Raw genomic sequence first — 6,797 nt, forward strand, 5'->3', positions numbered from 1 at the left:
ACATGATTCAGGAAAGTGATGCTAGCCACAAGGAAAATGAATATTTGTGTCATTTGCCTTGTGGCTCCCAGCATAAGCATACATGGATGAAAGGGATATATGGTATGCAGGTATTACTAGATTTTATAGTAAGTGACGGGTGTGCTAAAGATTGACATATGTATGTAAATTTGCAGAGAGAGGGAGCCGGTGGTGTCTGATCATTTCCTGGTGGAGGTGAGGGTGAAAGTTTGTAGAGGCATTAAGAAAAGGATATGGGTGGGAGGGTGGTGGTGAAAATGATTGAGGTTGGAAAACAGGCTTGTGTCAGGGGATACCTGGAATAACTAAGTGAATAATGGCAAAAGGTTGGAGTAAATGTAGTTGCAAGAAGTGGAAGGTATTTAGAGAAGCAGTGCTGAAAGTGGGATCTGGACACATGAGAAAGGCTAGTGAGTGGTGGAATGAAGATGTTAAGCTGTTAGTGAAAGATAGAAAATGGTTTTATAGTCCTTATTTGCAGGTATGGAATGCATGTGACTGGATATGTGCAAAAAGAAGAGGTAGGTGCATGGGCTGAAAAACAGGTTAATGAGATTTGGGGTGTGAAAGTATTGGCAAACTTCAGGAAGAATAAGATGCCTGGGAAATATGTGAACTGTGTGGAGAACCATCAGTAAAGGAAGCAGATGGGGAAATGTTAATTGGTGAAGATAAGGTGAGAGAGAGATTGAATGAGTATTCTGAAGGTTTGTGTAGTGTGTCTGATGATAGGATGTAGAGGCATGCAAAACAAGAGAGTCATAGCACACTGTTTGGTGAAAAGACGAGGTAGTGAGAGAACTGCGTGAGATGAAATGTGGTAAAGTGACTGTAATGGATAAGACTGTCACCCCTTCTCAAGAGAGGGGTGACAGTGTTGCTGACTGGTCAGGATTTTCAGTGTATGTATGGCTCAAGGTTAGGTACCTAAGCACTGACAGACTGCTCCTACAGTGCCATCATATAGAGGGAAGGGAGACAAAGGTGAACATTCAAATTACAACAATACACTTATTTGTTGAGTATACCTGGTAAGTTGGATGGGATGCACAGAGCATCAGACTGGGGAGAAACAATATGGCTTTAGATGAGGTTATGCGGATCAGTCTCCTTCTGTTTGCTGACGATATAGCTTTAGTGGCAGATCTGAGTGTGAAACTACATAATGTGGTGTCTAAGTCTGGGAATGTGTCAAAAATGAAGTGTGGTGTGAGATGGTTTAATTGAGTAAGAAATGATAGGGTAAGAGAGAGTATGGTACACAGGGTATGTTAAAATGCTTTGACCATATACAGAGGATGATTGAGGAGATTATTAAGATAGTATACTTGTCTGAGGGGACAAGTATTAAATGAAATATGTTTTGAGGGATTGGGGCTTGAACAAGCAGGAAAGTGTGAGGCATTTACAGGATAGAGCGAATTGGAGCAATATGGTATGCAGTGGGTGATGTACTGTCAGTGGGCTGAATTAGGGTACATGAAGCAGTCAGAAGAAACCACGGAAAGGTCTGTGAGGCTTGGCTGTGGATAGGGGCTTAGGTTTCAGTGCATTAAATACTACAGCTAGAGATGGTTGTGAGCAAACAAGACTATTCATCATGTATCCTAATGTTACCTCACTATGCAGGTTAAGTCAAACAAGTATTAAATGAAAAAACATTCATATTGTGGCTTATCTCATGGTACTTCATGCAGTCATATGAAAAAATAGTGAAACTGTCAATTTCTCATTTTTCATACAACAGGATTCCTACCTCACTGAACTCCAGTATTGTTGAGAGATAACCATCAATCAGTTGTATGCTCGAGTATTAGGAGGGTTAATAGCTGAGGATGTCACATTCCCTACCATGATTCAGGCTGGTATCTGCTGCTCTTGCCATATGTCCAACTAGGCTGATGCTACTAAGTCCACAAACACACACTTTTGATCTCACACAACTTTTAACATGGAGTTCATGCAACTCTTCCAAGTAAATTCCAAATTTTCTTATTAAATTCTTAAATCATGTAATTCGAAATTCTGTCCACTTATCTCATGAGTGTCCTATGAAGCAGCTAACTGTCTTTAAAATCCTTCACTTTTTGAAAACAATAAATGGAAAAGGAAAAGCTGCATTCTTGGTGTAAATTTTCCGGCAGAAACATAAACTTTCCACAACTGGCTTTAATATTTCTTAAAAAATATGACAGCAAGGAGGGAGAAAAAAAGGAAAATCAAAAAGTATTCATGGATGGTGCTTGCAGGATGTCATAGACTTCCTCAGGGATAACAAAATTCTTGCATTTCATATTGATGAATGATTTGTAAAGGGGAGGAAAATAAATTGATGCTTATACTCATGAAGGGCTGTCAAGCACCTCAGCATTGCTAACTCATGAGTGCTTATCGAAATCACCGTTTGTTATTATTATATACATATCAACATTTATGCATTATAACTTGCAACATACAATGATCAACAAACTGAAAAGACCTCAAAAAAATAAAAGTCTTTAATTTAATGGGACTCTAAGCAGTCTGGTGTTGCCAATTTGTAAGAACTTTTCAAAAGCATTGTACATCATCATCTATACATTATAATTAAAATACAGCACATTTAGACATAACATCCATGAAGTACTAAATAATGATGAAAACAAATAAAAAACTACTAAATGGGTGGTGGCTGTCAGCTGAGTCATTATGTGTGAAGTTTCAGCCAGCCATCATGTGAGGACAGCACATAATGGAACCCAGTTGCCACTTCCTGGTTGGCGAATTGCACATGACTTTTAAATTTTTTGAAAACTATTTTTTTATTTTCATTTGCTTTGTCACTGTCTCCCGCGTTAGTGGATTAGCACATGGAAACAGACGAAAGAAAGGCCCAACCCATCCACATACACATGTATATACATACACGTCCACATACAGCACATATACATACCTATACATCTCAATGTATACATATATATACACACACAGACATATATATATATATATACCCATGTACATAATTCATACTGTCTGCCTTTATTCATTCCCATCGCCACCCCGCCACACATGGAATAACAACACCCTCCCCTTCATGTGTGTGAGGTAGCGCTAAGAAAAGACAACAAAGGCCCCATTCGTTCACACTCAGTCTCTAGCTGTCATGTAATAATGAATGCACCGAAACCACAGCTCCCTTTCCACATCTGAGCCCCACAGAAAACTATTGGGGAAAAACCTGTTATCCCAGCTAAATGTAAATTGCTGCCTCAAGCTTTTCCCCATTGTCTTTGAAAAAGGTTTAAGGCCAGCCTGTGGTGTCTGAATGTCCACTACTGCAACCAAGATTGAAAAGAAAGGGCAAAAAAGTGATATTTTTCATATAAGAAACTTAGACACTCTTGTCTTTTTGTAAATTTAAGTTGAATGGGAAAGAGTAGAATAATTTAGAAATGCTCTGGGTCTTTCAGACGACAATCGCAAAAGGAGTTGCATTCCTTATCAAGAAGGAACTGAAGGAGAGTCTTAGTGTATTAGAAAGTGATTTCAAGATAAATGTGGATCTAAATGAAAGCAGAAAATTATAAGTGAATGACAATTAGGACAGGAGTGAAGGAAGGCATGTTTTTAGAGGAGCTGAGTGAATACTTTGACATTTTGTTGCAAGGAATCAAATCATGGTGTTAGGAGATATGAATGTAAGGGTGGGTAATGTGGAAATTGAGGATGTAAAAGGCAAGTTTGGCTTTACTATTGTAAATTGTATTGGGGAAAGCTTAAGTTGTGTGCTGAAAAGGGAAAAGGTTATTGGAAATATCTTGTTTAAAATGGAGTAATGTAAGTAAGTCTGGGGATCAAGGGGACATTACTGTATAAATTACTAACAGACAGGCATGCAAAAGAGAGGCCGACAGATATGAATATGCTACGAGGAGTGGCAGGTGGAATATCTAATCATTCTGGGTGAAGGCAAGTTTGAAAGTAAAATCATTTTAGGAACAGACCAAATTTTATGTGAGAGAAAAGGTGAAAGTAAGTGGCCTTGGGCAAAGACACCTACAGAGATTGAGTGAACAGTAGGAAACGGTGAAACTTGAGGAGTGGCAGTTATTTAGAGGAGTTGTGCTTGAATATTTCGGTGAAGTGTGTGCAAGGTAGGATGTGAACGTTTGAAAAAGGATATCAATTGGTGGAATGAGGATATCAAATTGCTACTGAAAGAGACAAGGGAGTTGTATGGATGATATCTACAAGGAAGGGGAAGATTACATCAGAAAGCAGCAAGTCAAGAGAAGAGAAGAGCTTTAAAAGAGCAAATGAGAGCATAAATATAGTTGAGAGAAAAAGAAAATGTTATGGCTGAAGGTGAATTGTGCAAAGAGAACAAAAGAACACTTATAGAGGTGACAGTGAGAACAAACAAGGCAGATATGAAAAAATTAAATGGGGTAAGTATGTTGCACGACTACCGGTTTCAATTTGGGATGAGAAATGTATATGTATAGTCATGACAAGGTGTAATAAAAAAAAGAGAGGTAATCAAAGCCTTGAAAACAATAATGCAAAGTGGTAAGAGTGAATGGGGTTATGGTCAAGTTTCTCAAGGGACAATAGTGCTGTTGATTGGTTAGCCATACTTCTGATGTGTGCATGCCTGCAGGAAATGCCTGAGGACTGGCAGAAAGCATGAACAAAGCTCTTGCATAAAGGAATGGAAAAAACAAATGCACAAATTACAGATGCAAAAGTCTCTTGAGGAGAGATAGTTAAGTTTATGGGAGATTGATACAATACATAGAGCTGTGGGGCATCAACAGAGGTAGAGGATGTGTGGCTCTGTTGTTTGCTTTGAAAACGTGAAATACTGTACTTGATGAAAGAGAAGGCAAGTACTGGTCTGAAGAAAGTATGTGACAGGGTTAACAGAGAGGCCTAGTAAAAGATGCTAAAAATATTTGGGGTAATTGAAGCTTTATTGTACTAAGTATATTGAGGAGTTAAGAAGCATGAGTAAGGCATGTGTCCTGAGACTGGGGGGAGAAGGGTAGGTGGTTCCCAGTGAAGGTGGGTCTGTGTCAAAGATGTATGATGTCACCCTGGCTGCTGAACCCTTACCCTAAAGTCTGTGTGTCATTATGTAGGTGGCAGTTTTCCATACGCTGGAGATGTGTTCATATGATGGTATAAACAGGGGACCAGCACCAGCCATTTGAAGAGAACATTAAAAGGATTGGGCACAAGAGAAAAATATACTTTTGAAGCATTCTTTTTTGAGACAGAACAGGGCATATGTATGGGCAGAGGGGCAAGGACTCCAGCCCACTGAGCCCCCTGTGCAACTTTGGTGACACACCATCTGGACCTTTGGATATCCCTATGTTCAATAATCTAAAATTGTACACATCAGATTCGGTGATGGTGATACAAGATGATTCTGATGATGGTTCATTTTTCATTCGTGCAACATCTTTGATATCATCAAAAATATCAAACTTGAAAAATGTGTTCAGTTTGTACCCCCATAGTAACTACTACCATTCCTGACCGTGATGCATTCATGAGCAACCCATGTCCAGGGTCAAGAGAGTTTGAATACTGGTTGCAACAGTTGGTCCACAAACAACCCAGCTATTCCTCCACCCTTAAAAGTTAGTTGATAAAATGGGTACTTGGTTTAGACTAGGATATATGTATACTGGTTTCCAGTGAAGGTTGGTCTGTGGCAGGGGTGTGTGATGTCCCCATGGTTGTTTACTTTGTTTATGCATGGGGTGGTTTGGGAGGTAAATGCAAGAGTTTTGGAATTAGAATCGAGTATGCAGTTTGGAGATGAAAGGGCCAGGGAAGTGGGTCCATTGTTGTTTGCCAATGATACAGCTCTCGTGGCTGATTCAAGTGAGAAACTGCAGAATGTTGGTGACTGAGTTTGGAAAAGTGTGTGAAAGGAGACAGTTGAGAGTAAATGTGAATAAGAGCAAGGTTATTAGGGTCAGTAGGGTTGAGGGACAAGTCAATTGGGATGTAAGTTTGAATGGAGAAAAATTGGAGGAAGTGAAGTGTTATATATATCTGGGAGTGGACTTAGCAGCGAATGAAACCATGGAAGCAAAAGAGAGTCAGGGTGGTGGGAGCGTTGAAGAATGTGTGGAAGGAGAGAACGTTATCTCGGAGAGCAAAAACGGGTATGTTTGAAGGAATAGTAGTTCCAATAATTTTATATGGTTGTGAGGCATGGGCTATTGGTAGGGTTGTACAGAGGAGGGTGGATGTGTTGTAAATGAGATGTTTGTGGACATTATGCAGTGTGAGGCAGTTTGACTGAGTAAGGAGAGGGTAGGAGAGATGTGTGGATATAAAATATGTGTGGTTGAGAGAGCAAAAGGTGTGTTGAAATTGTTTGGACATACAGAGAGAATGAGTGAGGAAAGGTTGACAAAGAGGATATATGTATCAGAGTTGGAGAAAACAAGAAGTAGGAGACCAAATTGGAGGTGGAGGGATGAAGTGAAAAAGATATCAAGCAATCAGAGCCTGAACATACATGAGGGTGAGAGGCATGCACGGAATAGAGTGAATTGGAATGATTTGGCATACTGCTGTCACTAGACTGAACCATGGCATGTGAAACATCTTGGGTAAACCATGGTAAGGTCTGTGGGGCCAGGATGAGAATAGGGAGCTGTGGTTTCAGTGCATTACATGACAGCTAGAGAGTGAATGTGAGAAGATGTAGCCTTTTTCTTGTCTGTTTCTTGACACTACCTCGCTGACACGGGATGGCGGTTATTTCCTTTGGG

Source organism: Panulirus ornatus, chromosome 73 (assembly GCF_036320965.1).
Source record: "Panulirus ornatus isolate Po-2019 chromosome 73, ASM3632096v1, whole genome shotgun sequence".
Lineage (NCBI taxonomy): Eukaryota > Metazoa > Arthropoda > Malacostraca > Decapoda > Palinuridae > Panulirus > Panulirus ornatus.